This window comes from Phoca vitulina, unplaced genomic scaffold, assembly GCF_004348235.1.
Source record: "Phoca vitulina isolate PV1807 unplaced genomic scaffold, GSC_HSeal_1.0 scaffold6, whole genome shotgun sequence".
Taxonomy (NCBI): domain Eukaryota; kingdom Metazoa; phylum Chordata; class Mammalia; order Carnivora; family Phocidae; genus Phoca; species Phoca vitulina.
Genome location: NW_022589709.1, coordinates 71,720,378 through 71,742,759, shown reverse-complemented (window position 1 = coordinate 71,742,759; position 22,382 = coordinate 71,720,378). Strand labels below are relative to the sequence as shown.

Genomic DNA, 22,382 nt, shown 5'->3' with positions numbered 1-22,382 from the left:
GGAAGTGGACACATGACCCAAACCAGTCAATCAGGACACCCACGACGTGGACACAACAGCAGGTCCGGGAGTGGGCACCAAAGAACGTAGGACCAATAGGGCCCTAGGGAGAGACTTTCACTCTATTTGGAATCATTAGTTACAAAGATTCATGTGTTTGCTGGGGAAACGGCTCAGCTCTTTCACTGGAAACTCTAGCTGTGAAAATGACAAAGTCAAAGTTGCTGTGACCATATTTACCGGCATGTGGACAGAGCCAAAGATGAGAGGGGGTTTCGAAACCTCCCATCGTTTTAATTCTTGGATTCCATCATGCCTGGAGCCAGCCACTCATCTTAGACTTCCATGTTCTTGGGACCAAAAAATTGTCTCTTTAGCTGAAGGTTAATTTGAGTTGAGTTTTTGTTTCTTGCAACTAAAAGAACCCAGATTCTTTTACTGCTTTCAAGAATTTTGTCATCTGATGAGGAAATATGTAATTGTAGTAAAAGGCACACCGTCATATGCGTATGGGAAGTACCTGCAGACATCACGTAGGGGGCATAAAACAAAGATGATTAATTCCAAATAAAGATGCTGGGAAAACTGCAATGAAGGAGGAGGTAGCACTGGAGTTGAGCATTGTAGAGTGAGTGGAATTTCCAGTGGTGGATAGGACGTGAGCATGGAAGGAACTGGCATTGAGAAAGGGCAGCATGCTCAGAAAGGACAACTGTCAGGAAACCTGTTCTAGGCTTGGTGAGCAGTTCCATGTTCAGTGTGGCAGGACCTAAACGGTGTGGATGTATACCTGGAAAAAGTAGTCAGTTGACTAGAGTCAGATTTTGGCGACCATTGGAAACCATTCTAGGAAGTAGAGCCATTATTCTACAGGCAGTGGGGACCTGCTACTGTTTCTTTAAAACAGGATTAACATGATCAGATCTGCATTTTAAGAAGAAAACCCTGGCTCCTTCTCTGTGCCCAGTCATTATTATTTCCTGGAGGATGGCCCCCCTGACCTCCCTGCTTAAATTCATTGCCTCTATTCTCTATTCCTGACACCTCATCCCACTCAAACAGAAAGTGCAAAATCTGAGCAATGAGTTTCTGAAACAATTCCGAGATTTAATCAGAGGATAAAGTTAAAGGCAGCATACTCTGGCCATCAAGCTTAAGGGCATTGGCACTAACCAAATGATGTAGGCACAGTACATGATACAGCGGACCCTGGGGACGCCTCACCCAGATCCCCATTACAGGCAGGTGCAGACGTACCCCAGGTGATCTGATGATGATGATGTTGATACAGATGATCAGTGTTGGCTGCTAACAGCTCACTGCTGCCCTTCTTCCAGAAACTTGCCTGAACCCCCAATTACCCACGACTGACTACTGAAGGGCATAAAATGCTCAGCCCCCCTTGCCTCAAATTGGTTCAACCTGCGGTTTTATTCATGCTCCAGCATTCTCACAAGATCCCCTGCTTCTCTCACTTCCTCAATAAATCACTTGCACAAGAAAATCCACTTCAGGCTCTGCTTGTAGGGGACCTGACCTAAGACACTTGACCTTATTTGTAAAATGGGGTTGTTGCAAGGATTAAATGTTAATATAAGTAACATAATTAATTAAGTAAATAACTTAATGTACTTTAATATAAGTAAAGCACATATTAACTAAATAATTAAATGTATGTTAATATTAGTAAAACAGAACAGTACCTAGCACACAGCAAGTGCTGAACAAGTACCTGTTTTTATTAATGTTATAATATTAGTTCTTCAAGTATCTTATGAATCTCTGCCCTGTTCTGATCCCCTTACCATTGCTCTAAACTAAATTTTCCCCACTTGTTTTGTTTACAATAATGGTCCCCTTATCTGATTTCTCCTCCCTCTCTCTCTCCCTCTTTTCCTCCCTTCTACAAATATTAGAAGTGCGTATATATACCAGGCACTGTTCTAGGGATGAATTAGGGCAAGTTATCTAATGGAGCCTCAGTGTACTCATTTGTAAGACAGGGATACTACAAATCTACTACATGGTACCATGTTGGAATTAAATGAGAAAGTGCTCATAAAGCAGTTCATGCCTACTAAGCACTCTATAACCTTTCCACCCCCACCCCCTTATTTCATAATCATAATCATTTCTTGGCCTGAAATATATAGCAGAGACACCCAGAGGGGTGGGTGTTAGTCACTGGTCATGGGCTCCCTGGGCTCCTTTTGACGGATGTGTTATTCCTCTATTTAAAGGGCCAGTAACAGAGCTTCCCTGACAAATATAACCTTACTTTTCCCAACAAAAGCTTTGTGATCCCTGCATCTATCCGTGAAAAGTGTATGCTGCAGTGGAATTCTTTGCAAGCCCTGAATTGATATTAAGTGTTGTGCCATGACTTGCCATCAAGGAGTCACCTTGGGCAGCTTAGTGGTCTCCTTGATGTCAAAAAGTCCATACTCCACCCTCGGCCAGCAGCCACTCACATTAATGAGAATGTGGCCTATGCTGAAAGCCTGCATGCTGAATGCAAGCTGAGATAGCAGAAAGGAACTTGAGAATAAAGCAGAGTTTGAACCCGATTATGTAAACAGTTCTTTCACTTTCCTTGATCTTTGTGGAAAAAAGATTTTTTTCATCCTGCCTTTTTCAGTTCAAGTTCAGGGTCTCACTGTTTCCTGGGCTCCTTTTGAGGTCGGCCACAGTTTAAATGAGCAAAACGGAAAAGAAGTGGAGTTTCTTCTGGATTCTGGCAGAAAGCAGCAGAATACATTTAGCATATCGCTTGGTGAATTTGCTGTGGCTGGGGTTGGGGATCGGATCCTACCCACAGAGAGAGTAGGTGTGTGTGTGTGTGAACTCACATTAAATCACTTCTACACTTTCATTTTATTTTTGCATTTTTTTCTCCCCCAAGTTTTGTTCATATGTTATTCTTCACTTTGGAAAATAACTGTACAGCACTTTTGCCCACTTGAGAACTTACTTTTTTTTTTTAATGTCAAATACAAGATGGTAAATGAAGTCTAAAATGCGCTGTTTTCTTTCTTTTTTAGTCATGATTTTTCACAATGATTTGTTAAGATGGCACATTTTTCTTTTGATTTATACGATGCCATGTAAATGCAGCCTATCATCACAGTTATTATGGTGTTTCAATAGGTGGGCAACAAATGTGTTTTAACCCGAATTCCTTTCTTAATATTTGAGCTTCTGGTCTTATGATTCTTTCAGGTAATTAGTTGACTTTGTTGAGAAAGGAATGCCTCCAACTGAATTAAAAAATAAATATTTATACAAGATGGAATGGTTTGAAATGAATAAGGAATTGTCTTGAAATCATAATAAGTTTTGAAATTTATATTCAATATGCTTACAGGATTTGTTCTAAGAATCTACATTCAAAGAGATTTGAAAGAAAGATTATAATATTCATAATAATTGTACTTTTATATATTGTCCCTTTCTTCCCAAGACCTAAAAAGGCTTCATAAACATTGTAGCTGAATCATTAGAAGGAAGGGAGTGGGTCTCCTTTAATGTCTGACTTGAAAGGAAATAGGTTAACAGGTAGTAATGGGGTAACTAGAACATGAAGAGTGTAGGACCAAGTGGGTGAATTGCTATTCAGTCCAAACAAGGGTACAGAGAAAACAACTGTATCACTTATAATATATTTATGAAGCATGCTTTGAGGATACTGCTGCCCTCAGGAACCACTATGTGCATATCTCTGAGCTAGGTGTGAGAAAAATCTGAATCTTGCTTGGTGTGTGGTCTCAAGGGAGTTGAGGTTCTCACAGTGAGACAGAAGGGCTCTCACACCTATTAGATCATAGCTGAAGGGCGTGATTGGGATCTGTGAGCAAAGTTTCGGTAGGAGGTCTAAATACGAAATTACCCAGCTTCTAGGCCCCATGCGTAACTGCCGCGTCATGATGCAAACCTACCCCAGTAATCAAGCCTATGTTCAAGTCTTACCTGCAAAGTCTGGATCTGGGAGAGGAGGTGGAGGCTCCTCTCAGGGTATACTGTTCATCCTTCCATCCCTTCACTAATTCCTTCGTCCACTTAGCCCATTCTTGTAGAGCATGGTGAGAAGTGACATGCTGGGTGCTGAACCAAACAGGAGCTGTGCCAGGAGCTGAGAACAGAGAGGTGAACCAGAAACAGTCATGGTGCTTACATTCTGGTGAGGAAATGGATATTTAGCAATTATCATATACCTCATTGATCATACTTGTAATAAGAGCTTCAAAGAAGTACAGATGGCTAAGGGGGAGCCACATCTGGTCTGGGAGAATCAGGAAAGCTTTTAATGGAAATAGAAGTGGCTATCCTGAGGCCTGTAGGGGCTAGCTGGTGAGAAAGTTGGGGTGCAGAAAAGGAGAGCATTCTGTGTAGAGAGAATGGACCATGTGTGCCTAGAGGGGGCTGGAGAACCTAACACTGGGCAGCATGCCTGCAATATGTTGGTGAGGTGGACACGAGCCCTTCTAGGTGGTAGGCTTCAGATGAGGAAGGGTCTAGAGCGTCACTTGTGGAACTTTGAACTTGATCGTTAGAGTAATGGGAGGCTGCCAAGGGGTGTTCAGCAGGGAAATGATTTGATAATATTTGCATTTTAAATGTTCTCTTGGGGGGCACCTGGGTGGCTCAGTTGGTTAGGCACCTGCCTTTGGCTCAGGTCATGATATCAGGGTTTGAGCCCCTGGGACTGAGCCCTGCATCGGGCTCCCTGCTCAGCGGGGAGTCTGCTTCTCCCTCTCCCTTCGCTCTCCCCCAACTCACACTCGCTCTCTCTCTCAAATAAATAAAATCTTTAATCAATCAATCAATCAATCGTTTCTTGGGCTTCAGTGTGGAGAACAGATTGAAGAGGCTGAATCAGGGAGGTAGTGATGGCAGCACTGAGCACCGCCTTCCCCTCCATTCTCCCACTTTTGGACACAGTTCCTGTGCTGCCCTCAGGAACCACTGGCCCCAGGAAGGGAAGCAGTTGTGCGTGTCCACTCTGCAAAGGGGGACCAGCTCCTTGGACCAGTTTTGGGGAGGCAAAGGCTAAAGTTACCATTACCCATATTTCCATGTACTATGTGACCCAGACTGTAAGCTGACTTCTTCACAGATATACTGAGCAGAGGAATGGGAGTAAGTTTATGCATTACACAGCATGATTATCATCCATGATGTCCTTAGGTGTGGGTACATTTGATGGTGGTTTGATATATACACAGAATTTTTTATAATCCCACAGAATTTGAGAGCAGAATATAAAGCCATTGTGTTTTACATACCCAGACTGGTCTATCAAAAGGAGAAGCAGGAAAGATGAGTTTCTACTTCAAAGTATCAGACAAAATAAAAAATCATGGGGTCTTTATCAGTCAAACCAACCAGAGAACTGCTCAAACCAAGTTTACTGTTCAAGTTCAGTGCAGTTCCCAATTTGATTTCGAAGTGAACTTACCATTTCATTGATCAAGCTCACCAATTTAAGTAGCTGTTTTGGTGCTCTATTGATACCAGTTTTCTAATGGGTCATGGGTTTTTCTTTGTTTAAACTGCCAAAGACACAATGTTCAAAATGGTCTAGAGCAGAAGGGAAATACTCTGGTAAACAATTCATTGACTGGTTTGGTGACCTGTGAATGTGCCTTTGGATCATGGAATTGCATTCCATACTCTAAGGAGATTTTATAAAATTTGGAGCACATGGGTTAATAAAAATAATAGCTGCTGTGTATTGAGTATAGACACCGTGCTATCTACTTTATCAGGACCAACTCATTTAACCTTCAGGTAAGACTTATAATGTAAATGTTTTTATTACATTAGTTTTACCAAGACAAAACGAGGCTTAGGAAGAACAATTAATTTGTTCAAGATCACAGCTAATAATTGGCAGGGTCGCCATTTGGCCTCAGGTCTGTCTAAGTCCAGAGTCTGCATCTAAACCACGATCTCTGCCCTGTGCTTCTATGAGAGAGCAAACGAAATCTCACAAATCATTCCTTCCTGCTACCACCAGAAATTTTCTTTATCAGTATAACTGGACCAGTTGTAGGAGACAACTAATTTTATTTATTTATTGCTTTTTATTGTACCAATGAATTTAATTTCTTAGGTACCGATTTGCTTTTGCTTTTTATTTTTCATTTTTTTATTTTAGTGTGCACATCTGTCTTAGATTAACTAAGTTATCTAAATGTGCTTGGCTTAGATTAGGACTAAAATGTTCTTATAACCATTATTATTTCTACATTATGAGAGAAACAGAAGAAAACTTAGGGATAGCCTTAACCAAACACAGAGGCTTTAACAAAGATTAACATGTGTCATATTAGTTGAAGAAATGGGGAGAATTTAGAATTCTGGAGAGATAAGTCAGTTTAGATGATGATCTGAAAAGCTCATACTGCCACTAACATTTTTTTAATATATTATTATTTTACCCCAAATGTTTGTTATGCCTGAAAAAAAAAATCTGATAACAACAACAACAAAAAAGAGGAAGTGGATTGACAGGGTCTCTGGACACAAGTGAGAGCAGAGCTGAGGAGAAGGGGTTGGCATGTTGGAAAAAGCATTGAGTTTGGGTGTGATTTAGGTCCAGCCCAGCCACTTAAGAACCTTGATATTGGGCAAGTTTCTTACACTCTTTGAGCTTTACTTTCCTCATGCATAAAATGGGAAAACTTAACAGAACTCATAGTGAAGATTTACTGGGAAAGCAATAACATTATTACTATTTGGCAATGTGTTTTTGGTTTTGGTTTTGGGTTCTTTTGTTTTTTTGTTGTGTTTTGAGAAAGAGGTGGGGGAGGGACAGGACAGAGGGAGAGAGAGAGAATCTCAAGCAGACTCCAATGAAGGACTCAATCTCATGACCCTGAGATCATGACCTGTGCCAAAATCAACAGTTAGATGCTTAACTGAGTGAGCCACCCAGGTTCCCTGGTGATGTTTTTTGCTGTACCAGTCATTATTTAAGTCAATCATAAAACAAAACAAAACAAAAACCATAAAACGTCATTGTCCCCGTTTTATAGATGGGTGAACTGAGGCTTAGAGAACTGTTATTTGTCTAAGGTCATGGAGCTGTTGAGGAAAAGAGCTATGGTTCCCCACTGCTGTGACTGAGAAGGTCATCTGCTGTGACTGCAAAGTTCAGGTTCTTCCACACCGTGAGATGAACTGCTTCAGTGTCATAGTGGGAGCTATCATTTAACAAGCAGTTGGTATGAGGCCTGTGCTGAATGCTCTGTGCACATTATTTCCTTCAACAACAGTTTGACAAGATGGGCATTACCATCTCCATTTCACTGAAAAATCGATTTTGAAGCTAGGACTCTTCAGTCATTTGTCCAAGGTCAAGATGGTAGGCGACGGGTCTGAGCTCTGAGTCCAGATCAGTCTGATTTTAGAGCTGTACCATTCTGTCTTCCATGACATGTGTAATGGGGCAGGTCAGAGTTGCCATATTATAGGTAGTGCTTGCAGCTTTATTCAAATTCTTTAGTTATCTCATCAACCGTCAACTCCTCAAGGTGGCTTAGCAATAGTTCCAGTAGAACTGCCAGGGTGAGGAAACTCTTCTGGTTCTTCTGGGCCAGAGGAAGTCTTCTTCATCTTTCAGTCTCTAATCCCAAAGGCTTTCCTTTCATAACTGTTAATGGTAGCCCAACCTTAGGATTAAAATATCTGAATTTATAAAGGAGCATACAATTCTGAAAAATCTGGTCAACATCTAGTGTTCACAAAGCAGGGAATAAGTGTCAGTCATTTATATATTGTATGATGCTAGGACCTCTTGGTGAAACCCAAAGGGAAGGCCTGAAGAAATTTGCATGCAACATACTTATCCTCTGCTTAGGCCTCCTCCCATTGCCTACAGAGGTATTAGAAAAACATTGTTTTCAATAGGATTGGTGTGCTGAAGGCCAGGGTATGAGTGATGTAGGAGGTATTTTGATATCTTACTTTTATATCATAAAGATCATTTAATCTGCTGGCCCAATTCACGGGCCTTTATGAGCACCAGGGCTGTAGGAAAGAACTTCACACTGTGTCTTAGGTAGGGGTAATTGTCCTTACCAGGAACTAGGAAGTAGAAAATGTGTTAGACTGGGAAAGTAGAGACTTGGCTCTTGGTCCCAATCTGTCTCTAACCAGCTGTGGGACCTGAGACAAATCACTTCTCCTCCTTGGGCCTCTGTTTTGCCAAGGGCAAAATGAAGTGATGACCCAGATAACTTCTAAAGTTATTGCAGAACTAACAAAAAATTTGAATATGCTCTCTTCTTCTGTAAAGAGGCTTGTTCTGCCACTCATATGAGGTTGGAGCCTTGCAGTGAGTTAATATGGAAAATGTGCATGTAGCCTGAATCTCCCAGTTTTTCCTTCCTGCCCAAGGGTACCATCAGTTACTGTCAGCACCAATATTGACGTGAGTGTGTCTCTGCCTGAAGCTCTCAGTCACATGGGCAGCCTGCTTTAAAAGCAAAGTATATTTATGTAAATTCAAGTTTATCAGAAATTAGGCTTATCCTCATTTTTACATGATAAGAGCTATGGTTCGATTGTGACAAGTAGCAACTGCAAATAGAAAGTGAATTAAAAAGAGAATTGAACTAGGAATGAGAAAGGTAAAATAAGAGAAGCTATTTTGTATTATCTCTCAAATAAAACTGATATATTAGAGGTGGTATAACACAAGCTAATTTAAAATATTACCCTGAAATAATGGGGAGTGAGCATGTGGAAAATCAAAAGTAGAATGAGTTCTTTGACATACCTTCGTTCATAATAACCCAGTTCTGAGTGAACGAAACAAAAGCCATTCAACAATTTTTAAAGAAATGTTAAAATTGGTTTCTTCTCACTGAGATATCTTTTTCAGAACTCAAAAGAATTATAAACACTTTGTCTTTTTGACAAATGATAATTTTGATTATTAAGATCTAACAGGTAGAGTTGCACTGCTGGTCAGGCTCTTTTGTCATGCCATAATACCTAGAATTCCTTCTATGCAGTATTTCCCATGCTTTAATTCTGTCTCAAAGACTAATCTGCAGAGGGAACAGACTCCCAATGCAAAGGCTCATTTTATTCCCCATCTTGCCCAGCACTTGTTTCTGGGTTTTGGAAATGTGTCATTTCAGCACAGACCGTGTTTGTAGGCACTACACGAGTGGACTTTGATTTGACCAGCCCATTTAATTGAGAGCATCTTAATAGTCACTGGGGATCACAGGCTTTGATAAATTCAGTAATGGACGGATTGGTTATTTGATGTTAAAGTTAGTTCAACTTTCCCTGGATGAGAACAGACCATCAATTCAACTGACTGAGACACATCTAGCAGATCCTGCTGGGTGAGCTGTGCCTGGTTCTGTCAATATTATAAATGATTGGTAGAGAAGAATCAACATGCTGTTTAAAAAGTCTATAGACAGGGCACCTGGGTGGCTCAATCAGTTAAGCTTCTGACTCTTGATTTCAGCTCTGGTCATGATCTCAGGGTCGTGAGATCGAGCCCTGCCTTGGGCTCCGCATTGGGCATAGAGCCTGCTTAAGATTCTCTCTCTCCCTCTTCCTCTCTCAAAAAAAAATAAAAAAATTAAAAGTATATAGGCATTGTATTGCATGATGTCATGAATTCTATTGAAGTCAGAATGAATTATTTGGAGTTCCTAAAGATGTTAAAAGTACTATTGAAACTAAATAATATTCACCATAGAAAAAATAAAAGTTCATAAGCTAGTGAGTAAGAATCCCAAGCATAAAGATTATTGTTTGGAAAAGCTAAGATTCACTAGTATAACTACTTTTGTTTGGGAAATCTAAGAAGGACTGAATTAAAAATAGGTAGTCAACGTGCCAGGATGGGAAATAGAGACGTAGAGAAGAGTCTTTTGGTGAGATCAATTAAAGGGAATCACATTGCCACAGCAGAGAACCTTTTCATAGTTGTCTGCCTTTAATTGCTGGTCACACTCAAATGAGGCATTTGCAGCTGCTTTTATATTGGGAGTCTCTGTCCTCTTTGAGCATTACTCTCCGAGGCATAATTAGGCATGGGAAATAATACATTGAAATATCTTTATAGTCAATACTGTGTGTGTGTGTGTGTGTGTGTGTGTGTGTGTGTGTGGTCTAAGAGAGTGAGTTCTAAAGGTTGAGAGAGTATGTTAACATAGCAGTTTCTGGGACACCTGGGTGGCTCAGTCTTTAAGTGTCATGATCCCAGGCTCCTGGGATTAAGTCCCACATCGGACTCCTTGCTCAGCAGGGAGCCTGCTTCTCCCTCTGCCTGCCACACCCCCTGCTTGTGCTTTCTTTCTCTGACAAATAAATAAATAAAATTTTAAAAACAAAACAAAACAAAAACATAGCGGTTCCTAAAACCTAGATCCAAAGTGAGAAGGTGCACATTTTTTTTGAAATTTTTTGACCTGATCACCTTAGTTCAGTACAACCATATCCAGTCAACAGATAGTAGACAAATCTATCCTGAATCACATACCAATGCAGAGATATCTTCATCATTTTAGTTGGAAACATTATTCATCATTTAGATTAAAAACCTCACTGTACTGTGCAGAAGACTCACTTGAATGCAAATATTTTCACAGGAATTTCCTAAGGTGGATTTAATTTATTCTTTAAGAACCATCTTAAGAAACTTCTAAGTCACATATGGTTCACTATTTATTCCCCAAGCATTTGTTTTAATCATGCATAATCTACGGTTGTATCCATCATGAGAAGTTAATAGAAGAACTAAGACCAGTGAGACCACATGAGAAAGAATGGAGTGTCCACAGCCTTTCATAAATATGTATTGAGCACTCAGATGTGTATGAGGCCTGCTTTCAACGCTAATAGTGATGGAAGATAAATTCGCTAATAATGCCACCATGCTCTGCATTAGTTCAACCACATCTGGAGAATGTGTACAGTTTTATGTTTCTTGCCTTACGTGTTTGACCTGGGGGTAAGAAATATGTTATATGGGGGAAATGAAAAGGGATTAGTGATGGTAAGCCTGAAAAATAAGAGGCTTGATGAAAATAAGGTAGTGTCCCCCAAACCCTGTGAGGTCAGGGACCACTTCTGTTTTATTCTCCCAGCTCTTTGCAGCCTGGCATAAAATACGTGTTCGGTAATTATCTACGGAATGGGTTTTTGAGGGGAAATCAAGTTAGAGAGCAATTACGTATGTTTTGTGCAGCTCAAGGAAGCAGAGATAGAAGTAAAGGTAGAAGTTGTTTAGCCATAAATTCTGTCTTAATATAAGAAGAACTTTCCTACATTGGCCAAAAAGAGTGAAAGCTGCTTATAAAATGTTCAGTTTACTAAAAGTAGAAATAGGGATGCCTGGTGGCTCAGTCGGTTAAGCGTCCGACTCCTGGTTTCTGCTCAGGTCATGATCTCATGGGCTGTAGCATCGAGCCCCACATCTGGCTTCACACCCTCTCCCCCTGCTCATGCACTCTCTGTCTCTCTCTCTCTCTCTCAAACAAATAAATAGAGCTTTAAAAAAACAGGAGAAATAAATGTTCAACGAAATGCTGGATAATCATTATAGATGTAATTTCTGCTTGGGATGGAAGATTTAACTAAATAATTGCCAATATTCTATAATAGTATAATTGAGTTACTTGACAAGTTTTACCTCATTATCTTTATGGTTTATAAGAAAACATACATGTACATTTCTTTCAACTTTTCTTTATTATCCTATGAGAATAAAGCCTGATCACATACGTAAAGAACCATGACTTGGACACTTGGTTTGTGTTTCAGCTGGTTTTCATTCTTAATGGTGACAATGGTTTTTCGACAAATTCACAACAGAAATCCAGCCTCTGCACCTAGCTATAAATACATACAGTTAGAAAGTCTGTGCCATGCCGGTAGAAGCATCCTTTAAAATTTTGCTACTGCAGGGAGCCAGCTCTTCTGAAAATGTGAGTCATTTTCCATTTTACCCCCATTCTGATTTTCCACTGCCCCCCCGTGCCCTTCAGAAAGCAAGCCAGGCCATGGTACCTTACTGTGATGCCCAGCCAACAGCAGAGTGCCCCCATGCTGCTCTCTCAGCCCCTTCTAGAGCAGGAAAAAAGATTCAGAGATCCCACAAGTCAACAACAGTGCAATTGCAAGCTGGACCTCAAAGTGGTGGGTGCAAAATGAGGAAAGAATTTGACTAACTGGCCAAATTCTACTGTCCCAAATCTGGTTGGTTAAAATCAGACAAAAACTACCTTATTTTCGTGACAGAAAAAAAAAAGATCAGACCAGTTCACCACATTTTCAACCCACAGCAATTAAATGCCTGTGAGCAGTTGTAAGGACTAAAAAAAAAAAAAAAAAAAAAAAAAAAATTTCTCAAATTTGTTTCATAGTATTATATCATTTAAAAATATAAACTAGTAACTTTAATATTTTATTCTATTATGTTTACCTTAGTAACATTAAACATTAGGAGTTCTCAGTTATATGCTTGGCTATTCTTCTATTTGATTTAAATGTACAGGAACACATACTGGGTTAATTAATACATAGGTTAAAACTCTCTCTTATTCTAAAATATTTAAAGTGATCTAGCCTCTGATACCACAGAGTGAAAATAAGAAGAGTAATGACAACAACCAGAAAAATATGAGCAGTTATGATGAGTTAATGTGCTTTTAGCTCCCTCAACAAGATCGGGTTTGTTCTTATTTCTATTATTGAAATAAGAACATTGGGACATTGAGAAGTTAGGCACTTGACATGAGCTCACACTGCCACTATGTGGAAGAGGTGGCATTTGAACCTACGGCACCTGACTCCAGGGCACTTGCTTTTATCCACTACCATCTCCCACCTGCCTATAGTCAGAGAATGGAAGCACCAAGAGGATGATTTAGCACAGCCCTAGAAATATTGAAACGGGGACCAGATGGAGGCCCAGAGAAAGGGTCAGATTACAAAACACACAATGACAAAGCAGTTTCAACCTTCTCTTGGCATTAGTGAGCAAGTCTACTAAGGCAGTGGGCAAAATGATGCCAAGTCTCTAGCTGTGTGGGAGCAATGATGGGTGGATCCTTCCTGCTGTCTCTGACTTCCTACTTACTGAGAGTGGAAATCTTCCATGCAGCTTACTACCTGCAATTATTAACATGACTTCGCTATTCCACCATCTTCATCGACATAATTTCACTACTCCAGAAGACTCTTGCCCAGGAAGAAAATTATTGCAACCAGCCTTATTGTTCATTCCAGGAATTGACACATTCATCAATTTGTTGAATAGAAAGCATCAACTAACAGTTTATAGCCCAAGACTCTGAAACCCTGGCCTCAAACTCCTCCCTTTGCTGTTTCTACAAATCCCAAATTATTTTGTCATGATGTTGACCCAATCCTAGCTAGACCTCCTGCATGGAAAGGCCTATCTTAAACCAGACCTCAAATCTCAATCAGTATCTCAACTTCGTCCTTCTCTCTCTGAGATACTGTTATGGCTCTGTTGAGGGGTGTTCTCCTCAAAGCATCAAGCAATGAACTTGGCTTTGTCAACACATGGTATTTTGTATATTTTGTGTGGCCAGCATTTAACACCTCTCAAGGGGAAGTTGGTCACTTCTTCCAGGAGGTCTCTCTGACAACCTTTCCCCACTACAAAAGAAAATGAAAGCAGTTACAACTTGCTCACATGCTGAATATTCAAAGGTTTTTGACATTGTTAGAATATTTATCATTTCTCTCGTCACTGCTAAAGCAAAATATTATCAGTATATATGTATTAAAGGATTCATGTTATCAATTCAGTTTAATGTTAAATGTTTGCTCTTTGTTTAAAATTTCCATGAAACTTCATTCAAAATCATGCTGTGTTTGCCTAAATGAATTATTGTGGTAGAAACAGCATAATTTAGTGGGGAAAAAAAGAGAAAAATGAACATCTATAGCTACATGTCATCGAGAAAGTTTGATATACAAATTTAATTCATACATTATGGAAACGTTAACTTCTGCTCAAAAATAATTTACTTCTTTGTTGTTTTGGCTTTCATATGTATGATGTTACAGAGAGTATCTGAAATGTGTATGTGTAGTTTAAGAAATAGTAATAAAAGGAGCAACCATTTACTCACTACTCAGGTTAGACTAGAACATTACCAGGACACCAAACGGCCTCATTTTATATTTTTACAAATGTATTATCATGGTTTCTAGATACACTTTCACCGGGATGTTTCTCAAATTTACTGCAAAGTGGCTGCGCCAACTTTCTCTTCAAGTGGCATCCCTACAATCCGATCTATGGTGAGCATTTTATCTGCTTAGAAAAGGGATTGACAATAAAACTTCAGATGAAAAATCCTAGTAAAAACCAGGAAAAGACTTGACAATTTAACTCAATATAGGGATTTCTTTTTCTTCTTTATTCCTTTAGTCCATAATGAAATTGTTCTTGAACGCTTTCTTGCTGCCATGATGATCTGGACCAGTGTCTGCACCCCCACCTCATCTGAGCCCTACCTCTGTGCTACCAGTTACAGACTTGAGCAGTGGCTGTGTGTTTGCTCACAGTCCCATCCGCAGCACCCCCATGGCCCCTTGTACCTAAAATGTGCTCAGCCCATAGGAATTAGATGAACGACTGGCATTCTCAGCAGCCTGTAAATCTTGACAAAATCTGCAGTTGTTCTTCAATATTCTCATCCACCTCTTCCTTTTTCCCCCTTTGCTTTTCCTCCTGCTTCACTGTGTGTCTTTGGTATCTGCCCCTGGCACACTGTAGGAATCCTATCCTACTGGGAGGGTGCAGAAAAATAGCCTGACAGCCCGGGTTTGTTGTGGTTTCTCTCTTTTTTTAACTCTTCTTTTTGATCATTTATTTTCTGTTGGAAATTTTCATTAGATTTTTTTTAATTTCAAAAAAATATTATGTTATTTGTAAGAAATGAAATAGCCCAAAGACATGTGAAGAAATACACCTTTTCCAACCCTACCTTTGTGCCACTGTTAACAGCTTAGGATATTTCAGTCTTTTATCAGTGTTCTCAAAACTACATATAAATCTCCCTCCTCTCTCTCTCTCCCCCATAGGAAGAGAATTTCCCCCAACTTGCCATACAGCTCCCAGAAAGAATTGTATTATACATGTTATTCTGAAGCCTTATTTTCTCACTCGAATAACTCATGATTTGTGGATACGAATCTAACTTGATTTTTTAAGGGTTACTGATATTCCATAGTATAGATGTGCTGTAATATATTCAACCATTTTTTAATGGGCATTCTGGTTTTCAGTTCTTTGCCCTTTCAAACAATACTGCAGTAAATACCCTTGTGTGTGTGTGTGTGTGTGTGTGTGTCCCTGTGTATCTGTAAAGTTTTTATTATTTGCCCCATAAACTGCCAGAGATAAAAGAAAATGAGAAATTGCTGGAACTTCTTTTCATTGAAGTTCTTTCATCTTATAGCAGTTTCTTTATTCAGGACACAATAAGATCCTCAATAAGGAGATGAGGCATTTCAACTCATCTCTGAGAGGATGTGAAATTTTGCTACAATGTAAGCTGAAATGAGACTTTTTAAAGAAGTGTCTAATTTCACCTTGTGGTATTGGGCACACCATCAAAGAAAAGTAGTCAAAAAAAAAAAAGCCACAAAATCTTTCTGTTCAAGGAAATATACATAGAAATTTAGAATGAGTTGGATGGCAACTGTTCCTTGTTAGAAAACAAAATTGTTTACTACAGAATAAACGAGACATTGAATGTTTCAGTTCCATTTGGGAGTGATGTATGTTTTAAGTCACAATTCCTCTTGCTAATCACAAACTCAGAACTCCTTGGATCTTTATGCTATAGGAGGAATGTGTTCAAACGTCCAGCTGCCAACTACAGAAAGTCTATAATTGGACTGGAAAGACTGCAGATAATGCACAGTTCTTACTCCATTTAAGGAAAGCCCACAAGGCATGCAGAAATTGTTTTCATCATATTCAAAATGTTTGTATGACAGAAAGGATTCTTAAAACTAGTTTGGGAACTAATAGTTGAAGCGTGATGCATGTGTACAAAAAATACTTATAATGGGAATATTTCTTTTTAGAAGGTTATAGATTTATACCAAACTTTCCCCTCCCACCCATCTCACTCATCATATAAAAATGAGTCACAATATTTTAACAATTAATTCCTTCAGTTTTCAAAGATGAAGCAAATAGAATCCCTCCTTAACTTACTTACACCCACCCCTAGCTTACAGTGAGGAAACAGCAATCACCACTCAGCATGATGAGTGTTGTAATGGGGGTAAGTCCAAGTGCCCTAAGAAGAAGTATCTGGCCTGCACCTGGGGTCAGGGAAGACCTTCTCGACCAGTAACATCTAAGCTGAGGGACAAGTTACAGCTGGATGAAAATTATTTCAGGCAAAGGATACCTCCTCAAAAATCAAGGGATGAAATAGAACACAAATACATTAAGCTATTACAAGACATTGGAAATGGATAGAGCATAGGAAATGATGGGTGAGAAGCATGTGACAGCTCAGGCTACAGTAAAAAGGAAGAAACAATATTTGGGGCTTTTGTTTCTGCGAGACCATGCCAGCAGCAGTGTGGAGAAGAGTGTGAGAGTGGGGTATGAACGGAGACCTGGAGACCAGCTAGGAGGCTGGTGCCAGCTTTTCAGGTGAGACAATGTTGACCTGATTTAGGGTAATGGTGGTGGAGATGGGGCAGAGATGAACTTAATTTTCTAAGTTTCTGCTGGAGCCTCACTTACGTGGGAGGGGGGCATCAGGTAGTCCTGCAGTTGGTTTGATGATCATTCCTTTTCTCAAAAAGGAGAGGAGGCCAGATGGGGCATTGTTTCTTTGGATTTAATTCTAACCAACATGGAAGAAATGATTGATGCTATAGTGACTGCTCCTATGGAAGGATCTAGTGGTTTACCTGACAAACCAGTCAGCCAAAAAACCTAGCTATGACTTAATAAACAAGGTTAGAAACCTGTCCAGAAATAGAGCATTTCCTCTATTACTCCATAACGTTAGCTCCAAAAGTTTGTACAGGTCTATTTCTTTTTCTCATGTTCAAAATAGCAAAATACATTGCCATTTGTTGTTGGAGCTCAGAAATGATACACCTTATCACCTTTGTCTTTATAGAGAGGGATTAATAAAGACCATTTTTGTACCATTATTTAAGAGAAAGTGGCTGAATGATGAGTGCTCAGAATAGGACAACCATGAAGATAAAGGAATGTCAAAGCATGTCGTCCATTAAAACATGTTTGAGCACAAAGCGTGGGCAAGGCACTCTGCTAGGTGATGAAGACATCATGGTGAACAAGACAGACACAGTAGACCCAGTTCTGTCCTCAAGAAATCATATGGGGGTCACTTTAAAGAAAGTGGGGTCTGGAGAAGAGGTGAGCACAGGATTTGGCTTACATGAGCTAAATGCTGTAGAACAAGGTGCAACAAGGATCCAATTTATTCTGGGAGACATAGGAAAATAAAATTAAGGTCAATAACTAAAATCTGGGAGAGGAAGAGTCCAGCTCTCTAGGAGCAACACATGTCTAAAAATTCTGGTTTTGTATGGTTGCGTGATAACTGTGCAAGGTGGTGTGGTTCGGGTCCTTTCTTTAACTGCATGCAGCATTCGACATGCATTATTTCATTTTAACCTCAAGCCACTCTGTGAGATCATTGTAATTGTTAACCCCATTTAACATAGGAGGCAGCGGAGGTTTGGAGGTCACGAAGTTAGAACACTGCAGAGCCACCCTCTCACTACCTATTGCTGTGACCTCCACCATCTCTCCATTAACAGAGAGGCTGCATGGATGGCTGTTAAAAGGTTTCTCTAAAGAGAGTAGAACGCATAGCTTTGTTCTAAGTGTCTTCTTAAACTTCACATTCAAGTATTCTAGGAATTTCTAGAATAAGAGAAACATACTAAAAAATATGTCTCAAATGACAAAATTATGGAGACAGAGAACAGATTAGTGATTGCCATGGGTTGGGGGGATGCATGGTAGATGGGTGTGGTTATAAAAGGGATCCTTGTGATACAACTGTTCTGTGTCTTGATTGTGGTGGTAATTATAAGTCTACAAGAATCTACACATAACAAAATAAAAAAATATTAAAAAAATAAAATAAAATGAATGTCATGATCCCCCCCTCAAAAAAGAATCTACACATGATACATCTGCACAGAACTAAATACACACACACACAAGTGCATGTAATACCGGAGAAATCAAAATAAAATTGAAGGATGTAAATTTCCTCCTACTGATATTATGTAATTATCCAAGATGTTACTACTGGGGAAGACTACAGAAGGATATATGTGATTACTCTGTATTATTTCTTGCAAGTGCAAGTGAATCTATAATTACTCAAAATAAAAAGTTAAAAATATATGTGATTCAAACACATGAAAATGACCATGGAACCACGGACTCTTGCCCTACCCCTGCATTGCTCCTCTACCCTATGCTCCCCTACTGGGGGGAAACCTGGTAATTGCTGAATGCTCTTCCTCTGTATTCATTTATGTGCATTTTTTCTTTGTGTTTAAAATGATATCTTTATGTCTATATAAATGTCTTTAACATTTACCCCCAAGACATTTACCCCCAAGCTTCTGTGTATTTGAGATGTTAGTAATTCCATTTAGTGCTTTTATTTACATTTCTCCACAACATTCAGGAAAGTGCCCTCTGGAAAATGCCTGCTGGGGAGATAACAAAAGCTCCAGTATTTGTTGACTGTAGTTCATGGAAACAGTGAGGCTGGAACTAAGGAGGAAAAATTTGTGTGGTCAAACTATAAAATTAGATCCTTTCAGCATTTTATAAATACAATATTTGAGAGGTAGCTTGAATATTATTTCCAAATAAGATTGACTCAGAGTCCAACTTTCCAAAGAGCATTTGGAGGAATGCTACCTTTTTATTTTGACTTTCTATAAAATTAACACATCCACATTATTGAAAAAAAAAAAAAAACCACCAACAACAAAGTATAAAAATCACCTATGATGCTGCCATCAAATATGGATACCACTTTTTCTTCACTTCTTTTGTTCTTCTTAATCAGGACACTAGATTATAAGTGGCAGTCATTGAGACCTGTCATGCTTCAGGTACAACCAAAAATTTAGGCTCAAATGATATGCTTAGGGATGATTCTCAGACTTTTGAACCCTTGGCTCTGTTTGATTTTGTGTGGGTTCCATTCGCAAGCAGGTTTTTCCCTCTTGGTGGCAAACATGGCTGCCAGAGGGCAGGTTCTGTCTCACTTTTAGTCAATCCTAGATGGAAAAAGAACTTCTCCTTCCTCACAGTCACCAGAATGGATCTAATTAACTCGACTGGGCGAAGAGGCTATTTTTGAACCAATCACTAACCAAATATTTAGACTGTACTCATTAGCCAGGTCTGGGTCATGGATATGAAATCAGGGCAGGTGATGAAGCTGTAGGATTAGAGCTCTTCTACCAACATAATTCTATTATATTATGTTTTAGTGATCACTAAGTCATCTGTAAACATTAAATCACAGTAATCACTAAGCCACCCGTAAATAAATTCTGTTTTCTCGTCTTTTGCCCTAACTCCATTGTGGTAAAGATATCATCTTAAACACAAAGAAAAAATGCACATAAATGTAAGACCACTATTGTCAAGCTAATATCCACTCAGTACAACCAATATTACAGTTGGGGAGATAATATAGCTTCTCATATGCTGAGACTAAGGATCAGAATTGGCTCTTAGTTCTGAAAGTACCAAAAACATTAACACACACACACACAAAGAGAGAGAGAGAGAGAGAGAGATTGAAGCAGACCATAAAATAAGAGAATATCACTGTACATCTCAATGATTTACAAACTTTGAGTCATGATTTATTTTGGGGCCGTGAAATCAATTTAGAGAATCATGACAAATTTAAGAAAAGGAAATAGAATATAAAATAGGAAAGTGCGGCACATATGGTGAAATTAAGAATTGTTTCATAAAACTTTGGTTATAGTTTATGTGTGGGCATGTACATGCACTAGCATGCTCTGAGTCACAAGGTAAAATATATTTGACCGCAGTCAGAGTTAATTGAAATCACTCTTGTCATTGCTATAATTGTAGCTAGTATCTAAAATGTTAAAGAGGAAAGTCCATTTAACATAATCTGCCCAAGTATGAGTCACCACTCTACGAGCTCCTCCTCAACATTCAAGTCTCATAAAGCCTGAGAGGGTCAATGACTTGCATTGTGCTAGAATCACCTGGTTTAGATTTACAACAATTCTTACCAGGTTTGGGATAAATCTCACAGATCTCCATGTGTTTTCATTGCCAGTTTGCTAAATGTCCTTGGTAAATATTGGAGTTGCCAAGGAACACTGGTCAAGGTATGTCATCTTACCATCAAAATAAACACAATTTTTATTTCTCAACTAGGAGTAGTGTCCACATAACTGAAAAATTCAAGTAAATTTTGAACTGCCTGAAATGCCTTTATTAAATGTTTTACACATTATCTAATATCCAATTATGCTCTCTCTGATCATTTCTTTCAGTGACTTGTTGATTTTATGTGAATACGCAGAAATGGACCCTGAATGGTTTGAGCTGTCTCAACGGACCCCCTTTCTACCTCATCAATGCATTTGTGCCAGCTCCTTAGGAGGCCTCTCATAGTCATCATTTCCCTCTCCCATTCTAAAAATAAGCATCTATTTTTTTCAATCTGTTGCAAACTTCTACATACACAAGCTCATTTTCCCATCTCACCACCAGATTCCCACTTACAAATTGCCCCCCCACCCCGTCCCCATACAAAACTTCTGTAGCTGCCTCTTCCTTATTTCTTCATAATCCCTGTAACTCAGTGGAGAACCAGATCTGCCTTTCTGCAGTTTCTGGCACCCTTCAAAATACTTTTCAGATAATAAATAAAGTTGAAATGGGTCAACACTCCTTTCCACCATCTGCTCAAGGACAATGATTTCCAAATCTTTATCCCCAGGCTTTCAAAGGCCAAGCCTGTAGTGCCAAATACTCGCAAGATGTTCTCCATTTTGACATCCCTCAGACTCAGCAAATCTTAACTTGAACTCTTTCTGTCCCTGAGAACAGTTGTTTTCTCCTACGGACTGTCCTGTGTCTATCAGGTTCCACTGTTCTCCCAAGATACTGAGACTCCAAACTTCAAGATCATCTTGGATTCCCTCTTTGGGCCTCGCTTTCCAAATCCAACCTGTCAGGAGAGCTGAGTATCTTTCAGTCACGTCTAAATCTCTCTTGCTGGGCCCTAAAACTACTGCACAGTTTGATGCTGTCCAAGAAGGTATCATGAGAGTGTTTCCTGAATGATCAACCGCTGAGGCCAGAAATAAATGCAGCATGACATCATGCTATGAATAGTTTCCTATTTCTAGCTTAAAATAAATCTAAAACATCATAGGAGACCACTGGGAAGAGCAAATGGCTTTATAATTTTTCTGTTATCTTTTAAAACAAATATAATCTTCCTTCTCACTCTCCTACTCATTATAATGCCCATTCCAATATTACTAGTGTATCACTGTATTATTTCAATTCATATTTAAGTTCCTTCTACCTTCCTGAATGTTTGGGATTACTAGAGAAAACTAAAGAAGAACCCATAATTTCCTTTTTTTTTTCCTAATTCTTCTTCAAATGATCCATTTTTCCATTCCCTTTTCTACAACTGGGAAGAGACAACAAAACAAAACATTTTTAAACCAGTGAGGACAAATAGGTCTCCATTTCCTTATCAGCTAAGATTGGTAGTTGCTCTCTGGAGGGCTATTTCGGGAGGGATTGGTGGTCACAACCAGGGGCTGTGGCCACTTAGTGAGGTCTGCTGTGGGCTTGAGAAGGAAAGGTGATGACTTGTAGGTCATCCCGAGTTGAAGCCAGAATCAAGGCCAATCTCAAAGTAGGAGTTGGGCACCTGTGTGGCATTGGAATGGCGGGTAATTAAGGCTTTTTGCATAAAAGTAGCCCTTTTGGGGCACCTGGGTGGCTCAGTCGTTAAGCGTCTGCCTTCAGCTCAGGTCATGATCCCAGGGTTCTGGGATCGAGCCCCACATTGGGCTCCCTGCTCAGCAGGAAGCCTGCTTCTCCCTCTCCCACTCCCCCTGCTTGTGTTCCCTCTCTCGCTGTGTCTCTCTCTGTCAAATAAATAAATAAAATCTTTAAAAAAAAAAAAGTAGCCCTTTTGCCATCCTCTCACAATACTGAAATTCCAGGATGAGCAATTCATAGACTATTTGAGGACTTCCACTATTGAAAAAATTTTTTGGAAAAGTCACTATTGAAATACTACAACTATTGC

The 22,382-nt window shown here is 39.4% G+C and overlaps 1 long non-coding RNA gene across 1 annotated transcript in view; it reads right to left on the bottom strand.

Moving 5' to 3' along the window:
* Positions 1–22,382, bottom strand: part of LOC116632448 — a 193,580-nt gene that overhangs the window by 39,581 nt on the left and 131,617 nt on the right. The window contains exon 2 of the long non-coding RNA XR_004299413.1: positions 3,967–4,129. This is a non-coding gene — a long non-coding RNA (uncharacterized LOC116632448). The remainder of the gene's footprint in view (positions 1–3,966; positions 4,130–22,382) is intronic.